Here is a 19958-nt window from a genome sequence, read left to right on the forward strand (position 1 = left end):
GTGAGCTCTCATAGAAAAGCAGTCAATCAGTTTTATCTCCCGGGTTTCTGTCTGTTCACCTGGCCTATGACCAAACATTTTTATCTGGACATGCAATTGAGTTTTAAAACTCCAAATTTTACAGACTCCTGTGGTGTAGACCCATGCTGTTCCTCCGTGGGGGGGGGGGGGGGCATAGGGGGGGGTCTTGCGAGGCTTCTACCTTTTCCTGGATCCCTGTCAGGAAAGTGCTTGCATGACCATGCAGTGGTTTGCAGTTAATGGCAACACAGAGCAGATAGCTGGTGGCTACACTGACTGTTCTCAGCTGGCTTCCTTGCTTCTATGCCTGGGATCTCTGCCACACTTTAGGCACTCCTTTCTTTCTGTGACCCCAGAGATCCTGAGACAATACTGTGCCACCTGGGATTCTGCCCTACTTTGCCACCTGAGCACCTTTAGACCAGGCACATCCTCCACTGTTGGAGACTTCTAAAAGTTCTAATTTTGTACTCTGCTGCTTATAATACTTTATGGTAGCCTCTGTAAGCAGGCTCCCTCCTTTTCCCTGTATCCTCTGATATATCACCCCATTTTCAAGTCCCTGCACCTCCTACCTTCCAAAAAGTGGTCACTTTTCTATTTGTAGAATTGTAGCATTTCTTTTCTCAGACTTCTGATTTATTTCACACGTGTTCAGAAAGATTTGATAACTATCTAGCTTTATTTGGACCAGAGAAACTTAGGGCCCCATCTTAACTCTGCCATCTTAACTCTGATTTGGATATGAGATTTTATTTCATGACAATAAGATATTTTGGAACTAGATTGAGGTGGTAGTTTCATAAAATTGTGAATGTACTAAATGACACTCTATTGTTTACTTTAAAATAGTTAATTTTGTTATGTGAATTTTACATCACTTAAAAAAAATCTATTTAGTAATGCCAGAAATTAGAAGTTGGAGATTCCACCTCAGCCCAAAAGTATGCTTGTGCTGCCTGTAGCCTTGAATGTGATGGCAGCATATGTCCTTCCCCAGGGCCCTCATTTTAGCTACTCAGGCATAAAGTGGTGGACTTCATTCTTTCTCTCAAAAGAAAACTTTTAACTCTCAATTTCCTAGCTGCATCTGTCCCAGAGACTTATATTGTTTGGCCTTTGCTATCTTTAGCTGAGCAGATGTTTCATTTTAGATTGGCTTTCTGGTCCTGCTGTATGGATGCCATGATACCTGCCTGATCTCTATAGGTATTAACTTAGAGAGATGGCTGAGATGTAGGCCTTAAGTACACTAAGGCTTGACCAATGGCTTATGAGATAGCTAGCCTAGCAACTTTTTTTTCATCCAGAAAGTCAAGTAGCTGTCATTTGCCTTTGGGGGGAGGGCTGGATTGTAGTGTCAATCCAGTGGAATACCATGGCCTTCATTAGGACAGAGGGAAAAAAAAGAGAATGAAGGGGATTGGGTGGGAGGGGGCAGCATACACAGAAAGAAAAATCATCCATTAGCACTTTTTAAAATTCAGTTCAGTAATGCCAGAAATCTAGGCATTAGGTATAGAAGATTCTATCTCAGTCAAATAATTTATTTATGCTGCTTGTAGTCTTGAGGTGGGAGGGCAGCACCCCATGTGGTCTATCTCCGAATCAATCTATTCAAAATTTTTTAAGGCTCTTGCTTATAACTTCGTTTGGGGAGAGAATAAGGGTTTCTGTAGCAAAAAAAAAAAAAATGAAAATGAAAATCACTGATGCACATGAAAGGTACGAGATTCTAGAGATTGGAAGCTAAACAATAAGTTCTGTATACCAACTTGTTCTCCAGGGGTATGTTCCAAAAGGTAATTTTTTTTTAAGTTTAATTTAATTTAATTATGTTATGTTAGTCACTATACAATACATCATTAGTTTTTAATGTAGTGATCCATTATTCATTGGTTTTGTATAACACCAAGTGCTCCATGCAGTACATGCCCCCCTTAATACCCATCACCGAGCTAACCCATTCCCCTACCCCCCCTCCCCTCTAAAACCCTCAGTTTTTTTCCCAGAGGCATAGTCTCTCATGGTTCATCGCTTCCTCTGATTTCCCCCCTTTCATTCTTCCCTTCCTTCTCCCAATGTCCTCCATGCTATTCCTTATGTTACACAAATAAGTGAAACCATATGGTAATTGACTTTCTCTGCTTGACTTAGTTCACTTAGTATAATCTCCTCCAGTCCCATTCATGTGGATGTAAAAGTTGAGTATCCATCCTTTCTGATGGCTGAGTAATATTCCACTGTATATATGAACTACATCTTTTTTATCCATTCATCTGTTGAAGGGCATCTTGGCTCTTTCCACAGTTTGACTCTAGAAGACATTACTGCTATGAACATTGGGGTGCATATGGCCCTTCTTTTCACTACATCTGTGTCTTTGGTGTGAATATCCAATAGTGCAATTGTTGGGTCACAGGGTAGCTCTATTTTTATTTTTTTGAGGCACCTCCACACTGTTTTCCAAAGTGGCTGTACCAGCTTGCATTCCCACCAACAGTGTAAGGGGGTTCCCCTTTCTCCACAACCTCTCCAACATTTGTTGTTTCTTGCCTTGTCAATTTTTGCCATTCTAACTGGTGTAAGGTGGTTATCTCAATGTGGTTTTGATTTGAATTTCCCTGATGGCTAATGATGATGAACATTTTTTTCATGTGTCTGTCTTCTTTGGAGAAGCATCTGTTCATGTCTTCTGTCCATTTTTTGACTTGATTATTTGTTTTTTTTGTGTGTTGAGTTTGAGAAGTTCTTTATAGATCTTGGATACCAGCCCTTTATCTGTAGTGTCATTTGCAAATACCTTCTCCCATTCTGTGGGTTGCCTCTTTGGGTTTTTTTGTTTTTAATTTTTTTATTGTTATGTTAATCACCATACATTACATCATTAGTTTTTCATGTAGTGTTCCATGATTCATTGTTTGTGCATAACACCCAGTGCTCCATGCAAAACATGCCCACCCTGCTTTAATACCCATCACCAGGCTAACCCATCCTCCCACCTCCCTCCCCTCTAGAACCCTGTTTGTTTTTCAGAGTCCATCATCTCTCATGGTTCATCTACCCCTCCGATTGCCCCCCTTTCATTCTTCCCCTCCTGCTATCTTCTTCTTTTTTTTTTCTTAACATATATTGCATTATTTGTTTCAGAGGTACAGATCTGTGATTCAACAGTCTTGCACAATTCACAGCTCTCACCATAGCACATACCCTCCCCAGTGTCTATCACCCAGTCACCCCATCCCTCCCACCTGACCCCCCCACTCCAGCAACCCTCAGTTTGTTTCCTGAGATTAAGAATTCCTCATATCAGTGAGGTCATATGATACATGTCTCTCTGACTGACTTATTTCACTCAGCATAATACCCTCCAGTTCCATCCACGTCGCTGCAAATGGCAAGATCTCATTCCTTTTGATGGCTGCATAATATTCCATTATATATATGTACCACATCTTCTTTATCCATTCATCTGTCGATGGACATCTTGGCTCTTTCCACAGTTTGGCTTTGTGGACATTGCTGCTATAAACATCAGGGTGCACGTACCCCTTCGGATCCCTACATTTGTATCTTTGGGGTAAATACCCAGTAGTGCAATTGCTGGATCATATGGTAGCTCTATTTTCAACTCTTTGAGGAACCTCCATACTGTTTCCAGAGTGGTTGCACCAGCTTGCATTCCCACTAACAGTGTAGGAGGGTTCCCCTTTCTCTGCATCCCCGCCAACATCTGCCATTTCCTGACTTGTTAATTTTAGCCATTCTGACTGGTGTGAGGTGGTATTGACTGTTTCCTTTGCTGTGCAGAAGCTTTTTATCTTGACAAAGTCCCAAAAGTTCATTTTTCTTTTGTTTCAGTAGTCTTTGGAGATGTATCCTGAAAGAAGTTGCTGTGGCCGATGTCAAAGAGGTTACTGCCTATGTTCTCTCGGATTTTGATGGATTCCTGTCTCACATTGAGGTCTTTCATCCATTTTGAGTTTATCTTTGTGTATGGTGTTAGAGAATGGCTGAGTTTCATTCTTCTGTATATAGCTGTCCAATTTTCCCAGCACCATTTATTGAAGAGACTGTCTTTTTTCCATTTCATATTTTTTCCTGCTTTGTTGAAGATTATTTGACCATAGAGTTGAAGGTCAATATCTGGGCTCTCTATTCTGTTCCATTGGTCTGTATGTCTGTTTTTGTGCCAGGACCGTGCTGTCTTGGTGATCACTGCTTTGTAATACAGCTTGAAGTTGGGCAATGTGATGCCCCCAGCTTTGTTTTTCTTTTTCAACATTTCCTTGGCGATTTGGGGTCTTTTCTGATTCCATACAAATTTTAGGATTGTTTGTTCCAGCACTTTGAAAAATGTCATTGGAATTTTGATCAGGATGGCATTGAAGTTTTAGATTGCTCTGCATAGCATAGACATTTTAACAGTGTTTATTCTTCCTATCCATGAGCATGGAATGTTTTTCCATCTTTTTGTGTCTTCTTCAATTTCTTGCATGAGTGTTTTGTAGTTCCTAGAGTATAGATCCTTTATCTCTTTGGTTAGGTTTATTCTGAGGTATCTTATTGTTTTTGGTGCTATTGTAAATGGAATCGTTTCTCTAATTTCTTTTTCTACAGTTGCATTGTTAGTGTATAAGAAAGCAGCTGATTTCTGTGCACTGATTTTGTATCCTGCCACACTACTGAATTGCTGTATGAGTTCTAGTAATTTGGGGGTGGAGTCTTTTGGGTTTTCCACATAAAATATCATGTCATCTGCAAAAAGAGAGAGTTTGACTTCTTCTTTGCCAATTTGAATACCTTTAATTTCTTTTTGTTGTCTGATTGCTGTTACTACGACTTCTAGTACTATGTTGAACAATAGTGGCGAGAGTGGGCATCCAGGACATGTTCCTGATCTTAAGGGAAAGGCTCTCAGCTTTCCCTTAGGAAAGGGATGACATTGAGGATGATATTCGCTGTGGGTTTTTCATAGATGGATTTTATGAATTTGAGGAATGTTCCCTCTATCCCTATACTCAGAAGAGTTTTAATCAGGAAAAGATGCTGTATTTTGTTAAATGCTTTTTCTGCATCAACTGGGAGGACCACGTGGTTCTTCTCTCTCCTCTTATTAATGTGTTCTATCACATTGATTGATTTGTGAATGTTGAACCACTCTTGCATCCCAGGGATAAATCCCACTTGGTCGTGGTAAATGATCCTTTTAATGTATTGTTGGATCCTATTAGCTAGGATTTTGTTGAGGATTTTGGAATCCATATTCATCAGGGATATCAGTCTGAAATTCTCCTTTTAGATGGGGTCTTTGCCTGGTTTGGGGATTAAGGTAATGCTGGCTTCATAGAATGAGTCTGGAAGCTTTCCTTCTGTTTCTACTTTTTGAAACAGCTTCAGGAGAATAGGAATTATTTCTTCTTTGAATGTTTGGTAGAATTCCCCAGGGAATCCATCAGGCCCTGGACTCTTGTTTTTTGGGAGGTTTTGGATCACTGCTTCAATCTCGTTACTGGTTATTGGCCTATTCATGTTGTCAATTTCTTCATGTTTGAGTCTTGACAGTTTATAGGGTTCCGAAGGCATCCATTTCATCCAGGTTGCTAAGTTTATTGGCATATAGTTGTTGATAATAATTTCTAATAATTGTTTCTATTTCCTTGGTGTTAGTCGTGATCTCTCCCCTTTCATTCATAATTTTATTAATTTGGGTCCTTTCTCTTTTCTTTTGGATAAATCTGGCCAGTGGTTTATCGATCTTATGAATTCTTTCAAAGGACCAGTTTTGATGATCTGATCTACTGTGTTTCTGGTTTCTAATTTATTGATCTCTGGTCTAATCTTAATTATTTCTCTTCTAATGCGTGCTTAGGCATCGTTTGTTGCTTTTTCTCTAGTTCTTTAAGGTGTAGAGTTAGTTGGTGAATTCGGGATTTTTCTATCTTTTTGAGTGAGGCTTGGATGGCTATGTATTTCCCCCTTAGGACCACCTTTGCAGTATCCCATAGGTTTTGGATTGATGTTTTCATTCTCATTAGTTTCCATGAATTGTTTAAGTTCTTCTTTGATTTCCTGGTTGACCCAAACATTCTTGAGCAGAGTGGTCTTTAGCTTCCAAGTGTTTGAATTTCTCCCAAATTTTTTTCTTGTGATTGAGTTCCAGTTTTAAAGCATTATGGTCTGAGAATATGCAGGGAATATCTCAAACTTTTAGTATCAGTTGAGACATGATTTGTGACCTAGTATGTGGTCTATTCTGGAGAAAGTTCCATGTGCACTCAAGAAGAATGAGTATCCTGTTGTTTCAGGGTGGAATGTTCTGTGTATATATCTATGAGGTCCATCTGGTCTAGTGTGTCATTCAAAGCTCTTTTTCCTTTTTTCATTTTCTGCTTCAGTGATCTGTCTATTGCTGAGAGTGGAGTATTGATGTCTCCTACAGGGAGGAGACCTCCCATGTTGGGGTCGTAGATATTTACAATTATTGGGTCTCCTTGTTAGATAGACACTTTAAGAATGATATACTGTCCTTCTGTGTCTCTAACTACAGTCTTTAGCTTAAAACCTAATTTGTCTGATATAAGAATTGCTACCCCAGCTTTCTTTTGAGGTCCGCTGGCATGGAAGATGGATTTCCATCCCTTCACTTTCAGTCTGGATGTATCTTTAGGTTCAAAATGAGTCTCTTGTAGACAGCATATGGATGGGTCCTGTCTTTTTATCCAATTTGCAACCCTGTGCCATTTTATGGGAGCATTTAGGCTGCTCACTTTGAGAGTGATTATTGAAAGATATGAATTAATTGTTATCATGTTGTCTGTAAAACATTGTTTTTATAGATTGTCCCTGTAAATTTCTGTTGTATGTCACTCTTGGGGTCTTTCCTTTTATAGAACCCCCTCTTAATATTTCCTGCAGGGCCAGCTTAGTGGTCACATATTCTTTCAGTTTCTGCCAGTCTTGGAAGCTCTGCATCTCTCCATCCATTCTAAATGACAGCCTTGCCAGATAAAGTATTCTTGGCTGCATGTTCTTCTCATTTAGTACCCTGAATATGTCTTGCCAGCCTTTTCTGGCTTCAGGTCTCTGTGAATAGGTCTGACGTTATTCTGATGTTCCTCCCTCTGTATGTAAGGAATCTCTTCCCCCTAACTGCTGTTAAGATGGTTTCCTTGGTTCTAAGATTTGTGAGTTTTACTATTACATGCCAGGCATTGGCCTGTTTTCCTTGTTCTTGGGAGGGGTCCTCTCTGCCTCTAGGACACGAATGTTTGTTTCATTCCCCAGATTAGGGAAGTTCTCAGCTACGATTTCTCAAATATATCTTCTAGTCCTCTCTCTCTCTCCAACCCCTCAGGGATTCCAATAATTCTGACATTGGAACATTTCATGGTGTCACTTATTTCTCTGATTCTATTTTCATAGATTCTGAGTTGTTTTCCCCTGGCCTCCTTTTTTCCCTTCTTGTCTATTAATTGGTCTTTTAGATCACAAATCGTTCTTCTTCCTCACATACTCTAGCTGTTAGATTATCTAGATTAGATTGGATCTCATTGATAGCATTTTTAAGTTCTGCCAATTCAGCTTTCATTTCTGCCCTTAGAGACTCTATGTTGCCATTAATTGATTTCTCCATTCTATTATTGTCTTCATAATTGCTACCCTGAATTGCATCTCTGACATCTTGGTTATATCTGCATCCATTTGTAAATCTGTGGCATAAATCATAGTCTCTGAGTCTTTCCTATTTTGGGGGTTCCTCCTCCTTGTCATTCTGTTGAGGGGTGGTTGAGGGAATGTATAGAGTCCAAATTATTGACCACAATCCAAGCAAGGTGCACCTCTTTTCTAGGGACCTTAGGGTTGCTGGCCTCTTGTTCTCCCAGCCTGTCTTCTAGGGAGAGGGGCCTGCCTCACTGTTACTCAGGCAACCCTGTTTGGGCAGAGTTGCCCTGCCCCCTTTGGCGGGGGACGGGCTCAGTGAAAACCGGTTTTGGGGGGCTTTTGTTCTCTGGCAGCTTTCCCTGGTGGCTTTCCGCATCTCTTCTGAGAGTCAGAGCAGAAGAGATCATCTCCAACCCTCTCCCTCAGAGCAGAGAAATCAGTCTGTTCTTCAGTGAGCTCTCCAGACCACACTATCTCCATTTCTTCCTGTGCTGCTATAAACTGCAGCATCCTGGGTTGTGTGCACCTCAGCAGCATTCCAGTCCTTGCCTCCAGGTCAGGGCACATCTCTGCCCTTTGTGCTTCTAAAACCGCCAGCCTCCCCCAGTTCACACGTGTGGCTCCACCGCTCTGGGTTTCCATTTGGGGGGCTGCCCTAAAGTCCTTTTCCCATCGCTACCAGTCTGCGAGTCTGTGCCACCTCCCCAGGGGGAGGCTATCACTCACCAGCAGCATAGGATCCTGATGGCTCGGCTCCCTCTCCCTTCCATTTATCCTCTGATATCTGCCCGCAGAATCACAGCTCCCCACTTCGTACCTCAACCATCAGTGTGACTTAAATCAGGTTCCCAGAATCAGAGAGAGAAAAAGATCCATGTGCAAGTGACATATTAAGTATTCCTGGAAGAATCCAAATTTCAGCCTGGATGCAAACTATAAATTTGTCCAGACACAAGGCAAAATACTGGGCTTTCAAAACGTCCCACCAGTAAGTCATTGACCCAGAGCAGCCCTGGCCAGATGTGAATTCCCTGGCACTTGCAGCTTTGTGGATAGGAAGGCAAAGCAGCCCCAGAAGCCCTCAAGGAGTTTTCCAAAGAGAGTCTAGGGTGCAGGTCTTTAAGTGCAAGAACACAAAAGCTAGACCAGGGCACAGCAAAATGGTGAAAGAGATCTGAAGTGATATGAGTGGCCTACAGACAGATTTCCCCCACACTGGCCTTAGTTCTGAATCCTCATCAATCCCGTGTACCCTGTCTAGGTACACTAAGCATGCTTGCTCTGTTCTTTACCCCCCTTTACCCGTGCTGGAGCAATAGGTTTCATTTGAGTCACATTTTTTAGATGTTTTTAAATACTTCAGCCATAATTCTCATAATTTTTCTACTTTTTGTTCTATAATAAAAGGAGCCAATTCTGCCCAGTACTCCTTTATTGTGGTTTCTCTTATTTTTTTCATTTTGATTTACATCTTCACTAACCAATGGAAAGGTAAGATTTTGTCAGGGTAGCTCATCATTGTTGCATTTCTCAAGTTTTTTCATGCTTCAGATTGTCTTTATATTCATTTTGCCTTCAATGAAACACTAACAGAATCATATTTGAGGGTCACACTTTCATTCAAAACTTTGTAAGCATAATTCCATTATTGAAGTAAGGTGAACCTTTGGATATTTCTGTGCAGTATTCTGATGCCAGTGTAATGTTTTCTGCCTTATAAATTGTTTGTTTTCTCTGTCTGATGCTTGACTAGTTAAATTTTTAATATTCAATAATTTAATCAGAATATATTCCAGTGTTAATATGTAAAATGAGACTTCCCCAAAATCTTGTTTCTCTTGTGTTGTAAATTCAATTTTTTGCTTCATTTCAGGAAAATGTTCTCTTTCTCTATTTTTTCCATTATGCTTTTTGAATTTTCTTCAGAATCACCAGTTGTCTTCATATTGAATTGTCCTTAACTGCTTTCTCTATTAGCTTTTTCTGTTTAATGGCTTTGTCTTTTTATTAACTATTATTGTGAGTATAAAGGTGTTCTTCTACATAAGTAATTTGATATCATGCTGTATCTATATTGTCTTTTTCAGTTTATAATTATTTATTAGTTTTGGTTTTGTTCTTAATTAGTTTCCTAGGGCCTGAAATCTTCTGTTCCATAATGCTGCATTATTTTAGCAGCTCATTTTTTGGCTTTTTGTTATGTATTTAAAATGTTCTATCATTCCAAGTACCTGTGAAAAATTTCTTTTCATTGTTCAGTTTATATTTTTCCTGAGTTGGCTGCCTTTTTTGGTCTTATTTTACATATTATCTCCTTTTCTTTTAAGCCCAATCTCATACTATATTTGCATTCTGTTTTTTCATCATATTCATGCATGTGTAGCTCTGTGTCCCCCTTGTTTCTTAAATCTAATGTGACTAGTTGGGGTGGGGTTTGACTCCTCAATCTTTTCAGTGGAAATGAAGGGCAATAAATATGACAGAAGATAGTTTGATGGCCAGTCTTCTGTATATAGATGGTTCTTCCTTTCTGGGGACACCATACATTAACAACATTATCTTATTTTTGTGTGCCAATATTCCCAATTATACTTTACACCAAAAGGAAGACCAGATATTACCATTACATACTGGCATTTGCTGTGTTTGGTAAATTTTGTAGCAATGAGGGGCATAAACCCTCCTTGCTGATCCCATAGCAACAATCATCTGGTTGGTTGTTTCTGAGCCTCCTTCTCTGGCTTCCACAATTTCCATACTAGAGCTCCATCCATGCTGCTCTCATCTCATGTGGTTAAACTTTCTGCAGTTTCTCCTATATAGTTCAGATGTTCACTTTACTCTTCAGTTCTTTCACTTCTGTTTTGTGATTTTAGGGATTTTAAAAAGAATTCATGGTCCACCAAACTATCTCTTTGTTTTCAAGGGAAATCACATTATATGTTTTACTATCTTTTCCATTATTTCTAGAGTCAGGGCCAGGAATAAGACATTTCTTTTTTTTTTTTTTAAGATTTTATTTATTTATTCATGAGAGACAGAGAGAAACAGAGGGAGAAGCAGGCTCCCAAGGAGCGGGAAGCCCGATGCGGGACTCGATCCCAGGACCCTGGGATCATGACCTGAGCTGAAGGCAGACACTTAACCATCTGAGCCACCCAGGCGCCCTAGGAATAAGACATTTCTAAGTATTCTGAATTAAAATTAAAAATCAACCTCCTTCCTATTTACTTAGTAAGATATTAAGTACTTTTCTGAGAGTTCTCGGTAAGCACTCTAAGTATGTTCATTCTGTCTTCTTTGAATCTTCTCTTATATTTATCTTTGAGCTGGAGATGCTACAAATCAATATACAAAGCTAATAGTGTTTTCAATGAGCTATTTCCCTTCCAACTACTTTCTAAATGCTTTCAGCATTTCACCTTGAACCACAACTTTAGTAATACACAATTTCTTATGTTTAGACACACAATACTCAAGTATTTTTTGGTTACAATATGCTGCTTGCATCAAAACTCCTAACAGAAACTTTATTTTTTTCATGGACATGCAGTTACTACATTCTAATTTAAAATTATATCTTAAAAAAAGGAAAGAATAGAGAGAAAAGGGAAAAGGAAAACACTTGAAAACAAATTATGACAATTCGTAATAAATATAAAATAATTTCTTAGTAGGAGGAATAATGGTTTAACCAAGAATCAAGTGGTTCAGCTATAAACCACTTGATTCCTTTTCAATTAACCTTCATCTCTTTTTTTTGCATACACATTTATAGATTCTGGGTTAGTGCCAGAGAGGATATGGGGGGATCTGGTTAAATACCAGTTGTTCTCTCTGTGACTAAATAATAGAGTATTACAGCTTCTCTAAATATTGGGAAAGCTGCTGGTGAGATGAGAGGAAATGTAATGAATCTAATAGATTGAAAGGAAACAATATTTCAGATACCGTGAACAGAGAAAGTTGGAAGCATTGGCAGTATGAGAGTGATAGCTGGGTCAAAAAAGAGAAATAAAATTATATAAGGAGAAAGAAATTATATAGGGAGAAAGAAGAGAAATACTTATGACTATTAAACTTAGAGCCAGGGCCTTTTATACCATGCCACCTCAGGCTGTGCCACATTGTGAAAGGGTTAGCCTTGATGTGTAAAATGGTTGCAATTTGAGTCTCAGTAGATTAAGATTATTGACTAAAGGGGAGGAGTTAAGATGGCAGAGGAGTAGGGGGACCCCAACTTTGTCTTGTCCATCAAATACAACTAGATAGTTATCAAATCATTCTGAGCACCCAAGAAATAAATCAGAGATCTGAGAAAATAAATGCTGCAAGTCTACAAGTAGAAAAGTGACTACTGTTTGGAAGGTAGGAGGTAAGGGGACTTGAATCCAGTGTGATATAGCAGAGGATATGGCAGAGGGGAGGGAGCCTGCTTAAGGAGGCTGCCACAAAGCATTATAAGCAGTGGAATGCAAAATCAGAACTTTTAGAAGTCTGCTACAGTGGGGGATACGCCTGGCTTAAAGGTGCTCAGGTGGTGAAGGGGGACCGAATCCCAGGTGTGACAGCATGGTCTGAGAATCTGCAGGGTTGCAAGAAGAACAGGTGGTCCCTCAGTTTGGCAGAGTTCCCAGGCATTGGAGTGGGGAAGCTGGCTGAGAACAAGGAGTCTAGATGATGGTTTTTTCTGCTCTGTGTTGCCATAAACTGTGAACCACTGCACAGTCATGCAATTGCTTTCCAGGGACAGGTCCTGCAAAAAAGCAGCTTGGCAGGACCCCACCTACAATGGGCGGGACTCCCCTTCCCCAGGAGAAACAGTGTAGGTCTGTGCCATGAGAGTCCCTGAAATTTGGAGTTTTGAAACTCAGTCGAGTGCCTGAGATAAAAATGATCTGTCAAATGTTGAGTGAACACAGAATTCTGAAGAAACCAAGGAAACAAGAGTGATTGATAGTTTTTCTGTGACAGCTCACTGAAGAGTGGGAGGCACAGATTGTCAGCTCCAGGGCTAGAGAGCAGGGTGTAGCCATATTCATCCTGCCCATCAGTGCTGAAAGCCTTCAAAGAGCAAAACAGTGCCACCTAAAGGACTCTGGAGCCGCTTACATTGAGCCTGGCCATTCTGTGCACTGGAGGTGCATTTGCTCTAGGGCAAGTCCACCTGAGAATCAGCACAACAGACCCCACCTCCAGAAGACCAGCACAAACAACTCGGTCTCATCAAAGGTACTGATCATAGAGGGCTGAAACCTTCAGCTGTTGGAGAAAACAGTATATAGCATTCTCTGTATTTTTATTCCTTAGACTTTTAGTATTATTTTCCAGTCATTTTCTTCCTTCTTTAATTCATTTTTTATTCTTTTTTAATTTTTATTTTATATATGCTTTATTTTTTTTTTGCCATAGGAACAAAGTAGGATAAAATTTTTTAATTTAAATTCAATTAGCCAAGGAATAGTAGTACATCATTAGTTTTTGATATAATATTTAATGATTCATTAATTCAGTATAATACCCAGTGCTCATGCCCTCTTTAAATATGCTTTACATATTTTTTATTTTTTGTTTCCTTTCATTATATTTTATTTTATTTTTATAAGTATATATATGTTTTTCTTTCTTTCTTATGTTGGAATCTAGTTTCTTTTAATAAGCAGACCAAAATACATGCAGGATCTAGTATTTTTGTTTGTTTGTTTTGCTTTGGTTTTTGTGGTTAATTTTTTTTTATTAACACATACTGTATTATTTGTTTCAGGGGTACAGTTCTCTGATTCATCACTCTTACACAATTCACAGCAATTACCATAGCACATACCCTCCTCAGTGTCTATCACCCAGCCACCCCATCCCTCCTACCCCCCTCCACTCTAGCAACCCTCAGTTTGTTTCCTGAGATTAAGTCTCTCATGGTTTGTCTCCCTCTCTGGTTTTGTCTTGTTTCATTTTTCACTCTCTTTCCCTATGATCCTCTGTCCTGTTTCTCAAATTCCTCATATCAGTGAGATCATATGATACTTGTCTTTCTCTGGTTGATGTATTTCACTTAGCATAATACCCTCTGGTTCTATCCATGTTGTTGCAAATGGCAAGATCTCATTTTTTGATGGCTGCATAATGTTCCATTGTATATAGATACCACATCTTCTTTATCCATTCATCTGTGGATGGGCATCTTGGCTCTTTCCTTAGTTTGGCTATTGTGGACATTGCTGCTATAAACATTGGGGTGCAGGTGCCCCTTTGGATCACTACATTTGGATCTCTGGGGTAAATACCAAGTAGTGCAATTGGTGGGTCATAGGGTAGCTCTATTTTCAACTTTTTGAGGAACCTCCATACTGTTTTCCAGAGTAGTTGCACCAGCTTGCATTCCCACCAACAGTGTAGGAGGGTTCCCCTTTCTCCGCATCCCCGCCAACATCTGTCGTTTCCTGACTTGTTAATTTTAGCCATTCTGACTGGTGTGAGGGGATATCTCATTGAGGTTTTGATTTGGATTTCCCTGATGCCAAGCAATGTTGAGCACTTTTTCATGTGTCTGTTGGCCATTTGGATGTCTTCTTTGGAAAAATGTCTGTTCATGTCTTCTGCCCATTTCTTGATTGGATTCTTTGTTCTTTGGGTGTTGAGTTTGATAAATTCTTTATAGATTTTGGATACTAGTCCTTTATCTGATAGGTCATTTGCAAATATCTTCTCCCATTCTGTCGGTTGTCTTTTGGTTTTGTTGACTGTTTCTTTTGCTGTGTAAAAGCTTTTTATCTTAATGAAGTCCCAGTAGTTCATTTTTGCCCTTGATTCCCTTGCTTTTGGCGATGTTTCTAGGAAGAAGTTGCTGTGGCTGAGGTCGAAGAGGTTGCTGCCTGTGTTCTCCTTTAGGATTTTGATGGACTCCTCTCTCACATTGAGGTCTTTCAACCATTTGGAGTCTATTTTTGTGTGTGGTGTAAGGAAATGGTCCAGTTTCATTCTTCTGCATGTGACTATCCAATTTTCCCAATACCATTTGTTGAAGGGACTGTCTTTATCTACTGGATATTCTTTCCTGCTTTGTCGAAGATTAGTTGACCTTAGAGTTGAGGGTCCATTTCTGGGCTTTCTATTCTGTTCCTTTGATTTACGTGTCTGTTTTTGTTACAGTACCATACTGTCTTCATTACAGCTTTGTAATAGAGCTTGAAGTCTGGAATTGTGATGCCGCCAGCTTTGCTTTTCTTTTTCAACATTCCTCTGGCTATTCGGGGTCATTTCTGCTTCCATACAAATTTTAGGATTAATTGTTCCATTTCTTTGAAAAAAGTTGATGGTATTTTGATACGGATTGCATTAAATGTGTAGATTGCTCTAGGTAGCAATGACATCTTCACAATATTGGTTTTTCCAGTCCATGAGCATGGAACGTTTTTCCATTTCTTTGTGCCTTCCTCAATTTCTTTCATGAGTCTTTTATAGTTTTCTGAGTACTGATTCTTTGTCTCTTTGGTTAGATTTATTCCTAGGTATCTTATGGTTTTGGGCGCAATTGTAAACGGGATCAACTCATTAATTTCTCTTTCGTCTGTCTTGTTGTTGTTGTTGTTGTTGTATAGAAATGCATCTGATTTCTGTGCATTGATTTTATATCCTGCCACTTTACTGAATACAGGAGTATGAGTTCTAGCAGTTTTGGGGTGGAGTCTTTTGGGTTTTCCACATAAAGTATCATGTCATCTGCAAAGAGTGAGAGTTTGAGTCCTTCTTTGCCAATTCAGATGACTATTATTTCTTTTTGTTGTCTGATTGCTGTGGCTAGGACTTCTAATACTATGTTGAATGCAAGGGTGATGTGGACATCCCTGCCGTGTTCCTGACCTTAGGGGGAAAGCTCTCAGTTTTTCTCCATTGAGAATGATATTCGCTGTGGGTTTTTCATAGATGGCTTTTATGATATTGAGGTATGTACCCTCTATCCCTATACTCTGAAGAGTTTTAATCAAGAAAGGATGCTGTACTTTGTTAAATGCTTTTTTGCATCTATTGAGAGTATCATAGGGTTCTTGTTCTTTCTTTTATTAATGTATTGTATCACATTGATTGATTTGCGGATGTTGAACCAACCTTGCAGCCCAGGACTACAACCCACTTGGTTGTGGTGAATAATCCTTTTAATGTACTGTTGGATCCTATTGGCTAGTATTTTGGTGAGAATTTTTGCATCCATGTTCATCAGGGATATTGGTCTGTGATTCTCCTTTTTGATGGGGTCCTTGGTTTTGGGATCATGGTAATGGTGGCCTCATAAAACGAGTTTGGAAGTTTTCCTTCCATTTCTATTTTTTTGGAACAATTTCAGAAGAATATGTATTAGTTCTTCTTTAAATGTTTGGTAGAATTCTCCCGGGAAGCCATCTGGCCCTGGGCTCTTGTTTGTTGGGAGATTTTTGATGACTGCTTCAATTTCCTTACTGGTTATGTGTCTGTTCAGGTTTTCTTTTTTTTTTTTTTTTAAGATTTTATTTATTTGTGAGGGAGAGAATGAGAGACAGAGAGCATGAGAGGGAGGAAGGTCAGAGGGAGAAGCAGACTCCCCACTGAGCAGGGAGCCCAATGTGGGACTCGATCCCGGGACTCCAGGATCATGACCTGAGCCGAAGGCAGTCGCTTAACCAACTGAGCCACCCAGGTGGCTGTTCAGGTTTTCTATTTCTTCGTGGTTCAGTTTTGGTAGTTTATACATCTCTAGGAATGCATCCATTTCTTCCAGATTGTGTAATTTGCTGGCATATAGCCGCTCATAATGTGTTCTAATTGTTTGTATTTCTTTGGCATTGGTTGTGATCTCTCCTTTCATTTGTGATTTTATTTGGGTCGTTTCTCTTTTCTCTTTGATAAGTCTGGCCAGGCATTTCTCAATCTTATTAATTCTTTCAAAGAACCAGCTCCTAGTTTTGTTGATCTGTTCTACTGTTCTTTTGTTTTCTATTTCATTGACTTCTGCTCTGATCTTTATTATTTCTCTTCTCCTGCTGGGTTTAGGCTTTATTTGCTGTTCTTTCTCCAGCTCTTTTAGCTGTAGGGTTAGGTTGTTTATTTGAGACCTTTCTTGTTTCTTGAGGAAGACTTGTATTGCTATATACTTTCCTCTTAGATCTGCCTTTGCTGCATCCCAAAGATTTTGAACAGTTGTGTTTTCATTTTCATTGGTTTCCATGAATTTTTTAAATTCTTCTTTAATTCCCTGGTTGACCCATTCATTCTTTAGTAGGATGCTCTTTAGCCTCCATGTATTTGAGTTCTTTCCGACTTTCCTCTTGTGATTGAGTTCTAGTTTCAAAGCATTGTGGTCCGAATATATGCAGGAAATGATCCCAATCTTTTGGTACCAGTTGAGACCTGATTTGCGACCCAGGATGTGATCTATTCTGGAGAATGTTCCATGGGCACTAGAAAAGAAGTTATATTCTGTTGCTTTGGGATGGAATGTTCTGAATATATCTGTGAAGTCCATCTGGTCCTGTGTGTCATTTAAAGCCTTTATTTCCTTGTTGATCTTTTGCTTAGATGATCTGTCCATTTCAGTGAGGGGGGTGTTAAAGTCCCATACTATTATTGTATTATTGTCGATGTGTTTCTTTTATTTTGTTATTAACTGGCTTATATAATTAGCTGCTCCCATGTTAGGGGCATAGATACTTAAAATAGTTAGATCTTCTTGTCAGATAGCGCGCTTAAATATGATATAGTGTCCTTCCTCATCTCTTATTATAGTCTTTGGTTTAAAATCTATTTTGTCAGGGCCCCTGGGTGGCTCAGTCATTAGGCATCTGCCTTCAGCTCAGGTCATGATCCCAGGGTCCTGGGATTGAGTCCTGCATCAGGCTCCCTGCTCGGTGGGAAGCCTGCTTCTCCCTTTCCCACCTCCCCCCCACCACTTGTGTTCCCTCTCTTGCTGTGTTTCTTATGTCAAATAAATAAATAAAATCTTTAAAAAAATCTAATTTGTCTGATATAAAGATTGCCACCCCAGCTTTCTTTTGATGTCCATTAGCATGGCAAATGTTTTTCCACCCCCTCACTTTAAATCTGGAGGTGTCTCTAGGTCTAAAATGACTCTCTTGCAGACCGCATATTGATGGGTCTTATTTTTTATTCAGTCTGATACCCTGTGTCTTTTGATTGGAGTCTTTTAACCCATTTACCTTCAGGATAACTATTGACAGATACGAATTTAGTGCCATTGTATTGCCTGGATGGTGACTGTTACTGTATATTGTCTCGGTTCCTTTCTGGTCTATGTTACTTTTAAGCTCTCTTTTTACTTAGAGGACTCCTTTCAATATTTCTAGGGCTGGTTTGGTGTTCACAAATTCTTTTAGTTTTTGTTTGTCCTGGAAGTTTTTTGTCTCTCCTTCTATTTTCAATGACAACCAAGGTGGATATACTATTCTTGGCTGCATATTTTTCTCATTTAGTGCCCTGAATATATCATGCCAGTCCTTTCTGGCCTGCCAGGTCTCTGTGGATAGGTCTGCTGCCAGTATAATGTGTCTACCATTGTAGGTTACAGACCTCTTGTCCCGAGCTGCTTTCAGGATTTTCTCTTTGTCTCTGAGACTATTAAGTTTTACCATTAGATGTTGAGGTATTGACCTATTTTTATTGATTTTGAGGGGGGTTCTCTGTGCCTCCTGGGTTTTGTTGCCTGTTTCCTTCCCCAAATTAGGGAAGTTCTTTGCTATAATTTGCTCCAATATACCTTCTTCCCCTCTCTCTCTTTCTTCTTCTTCTGTGATCCCAATTATTCTAATATTGTTTCATCTTATGGTATCACTTATCTCTCGAATTCTCCCCTTGTGATCCAGTAGTTGTTTACCTCTCTTTTTCTCAGCTTCTTTATTCTCCACCATTTGGTCTTCTATATCACTAATTCCCTATTCTGCCTCATTTATCTTAGCAGTTAGAGCCTCCACTTTTGATTGCATCTCATTAATAGCCTTTTTGATTTCGACTTGGTTAGATTTTAGTTCTTTTATTTCTCTAGAAAGGGATTCTCTAGTATCTTCTATGCTTTTTTTCAAGCCCAGCTAGTATCTTTATAATCATCATTGTGAACTCTAGTTCTGACATCTTACTAATGTTTGTATTGATTAGGTCCCTGGCAGTTGGTACTGCTTTTTGTTCTTGTTCTTTTTTTTTTTTTTTTGAGGTGATTTTTTTCCATCTTGTCATTTTGTCCAGAGAAGAATAGATGAATGAGAGAAAAAATGCTAAAAGGATAACAACAACCCCAGAAAAATATACACTTCCAGCAAGTGGTCACTTTTCTGTTCATTGAATTGCTGCTATTCTTTTCTTCTATCCCCTGTTGAGTTTGTAAGTGTTGAGAATGGTTTGATAACTATCTAGTTGAATTCCTGGGACCAGACGAAATTTATGTCTCCTGCTCCTCCACCATCTTGCTCTTGTTATTGTTATTTTTTTTCTCTTCTTTGCTGGACAAAAAGACGTAACCAAGCAAACCTTCCCAAAAGAAAGAACAGGTGGTAGTACTCACTTCCAGGAATTTAATCAATACAGATATAGGTAAGATGTCTGAACTAGATTTAGAACCAGGATTATAAAAATACTAGCTGGGCTTGAAGGATGTATAGAAGACACTAGAGAATACATTACTGTAGAGATAAAAGAACTAAAATTCAGGCTGAAATTAAAAATGCTATTACCAAGATGCAGTCACACGTGGAGGACATAAAAACAATGATGAATGAAACAGAAGAGCAAATCAGTGATATAGAAGATGAAATTATGGAAAATAAGGAAGCTGAAAAGAAGAGGGAAAGAAAACTATTAGGGACCTCAGCGATTCCATTTGACAAATTAATATCCATATTATAGGTAGACTTAGGGACCTCAGCGATTCCATATGACAAATTAATATCCATATATAGGAATCCCAGAAGATAAAGAGTGGGGAAAGAGGAGCAGAATATTTATTTGAGTGAATTATAGCAGAAAACTCCCACATTCTGAGGAAGGAAACAGACATTTAAGTCTAAGGGGCACAGAGAACTCCCCTCAAAAGCAACAAAAATAGGTCAACACCACAACATATAACTTGCACATTGTAAATATAAAGAGAAAATCCTGAAAACAGCTTTGAAGAAGAGGCCTTTAAGCTACAAAGGTAGGAACATAAGGCTGGCAGCAGACCTGTACACAGAGACCTGGCAAGACCAGAAAGGACTGCCATGATAAATTCAATGTGCTAAGTGGGATAAATGTGT

The 19958-nt window shown here is 39.2% G+C and overlaps 1 protein-coding gene across 5 annotated transcripts in view; it reads left to right on the plus strand.

Moving 5' to 3' along the window:
• Window positions 1-19958, plus strand: part of LOC118009895 (arylamine N-acetyltransferase 1) — a 118056-nt gene that overhangs the window by 11945 nt on the left and 86153 nt on the right. The window contains exon 1 of one of the 5 annotated variants that reach the window (XM_035003892.1): window positions 3968-3985. The exons of 3 other annotated variants lie outside the window; for them this stretch is intronic. The gene's annotated coding sequence lies outside the window, so the exon portion shown is untranslated. Of the gene's footprint in view, window positions 1-3967; window positions 3986-14598; window positions 14605-19958 lie in introns of those variants that run through there. One more of the 5 variants, XM_035003893.1, reaches the window with a different exon arrangement.

This window comes from Mirounga leonina, unplaced genomic scaffold (genome assembly GCF_011800145.1).
Source record: "Mirounga leonina isolate KUSES-001 unplaced genomic scaffold, KU_Mleo_1.0 Mir_128, whole genome shotgun sequence".
Lineage (NCBI taxonomy): Eukaryota > Metazoa > Chordata > Mammalia > Carnivora > Phocidae > Mirounga > Mirounga leonina.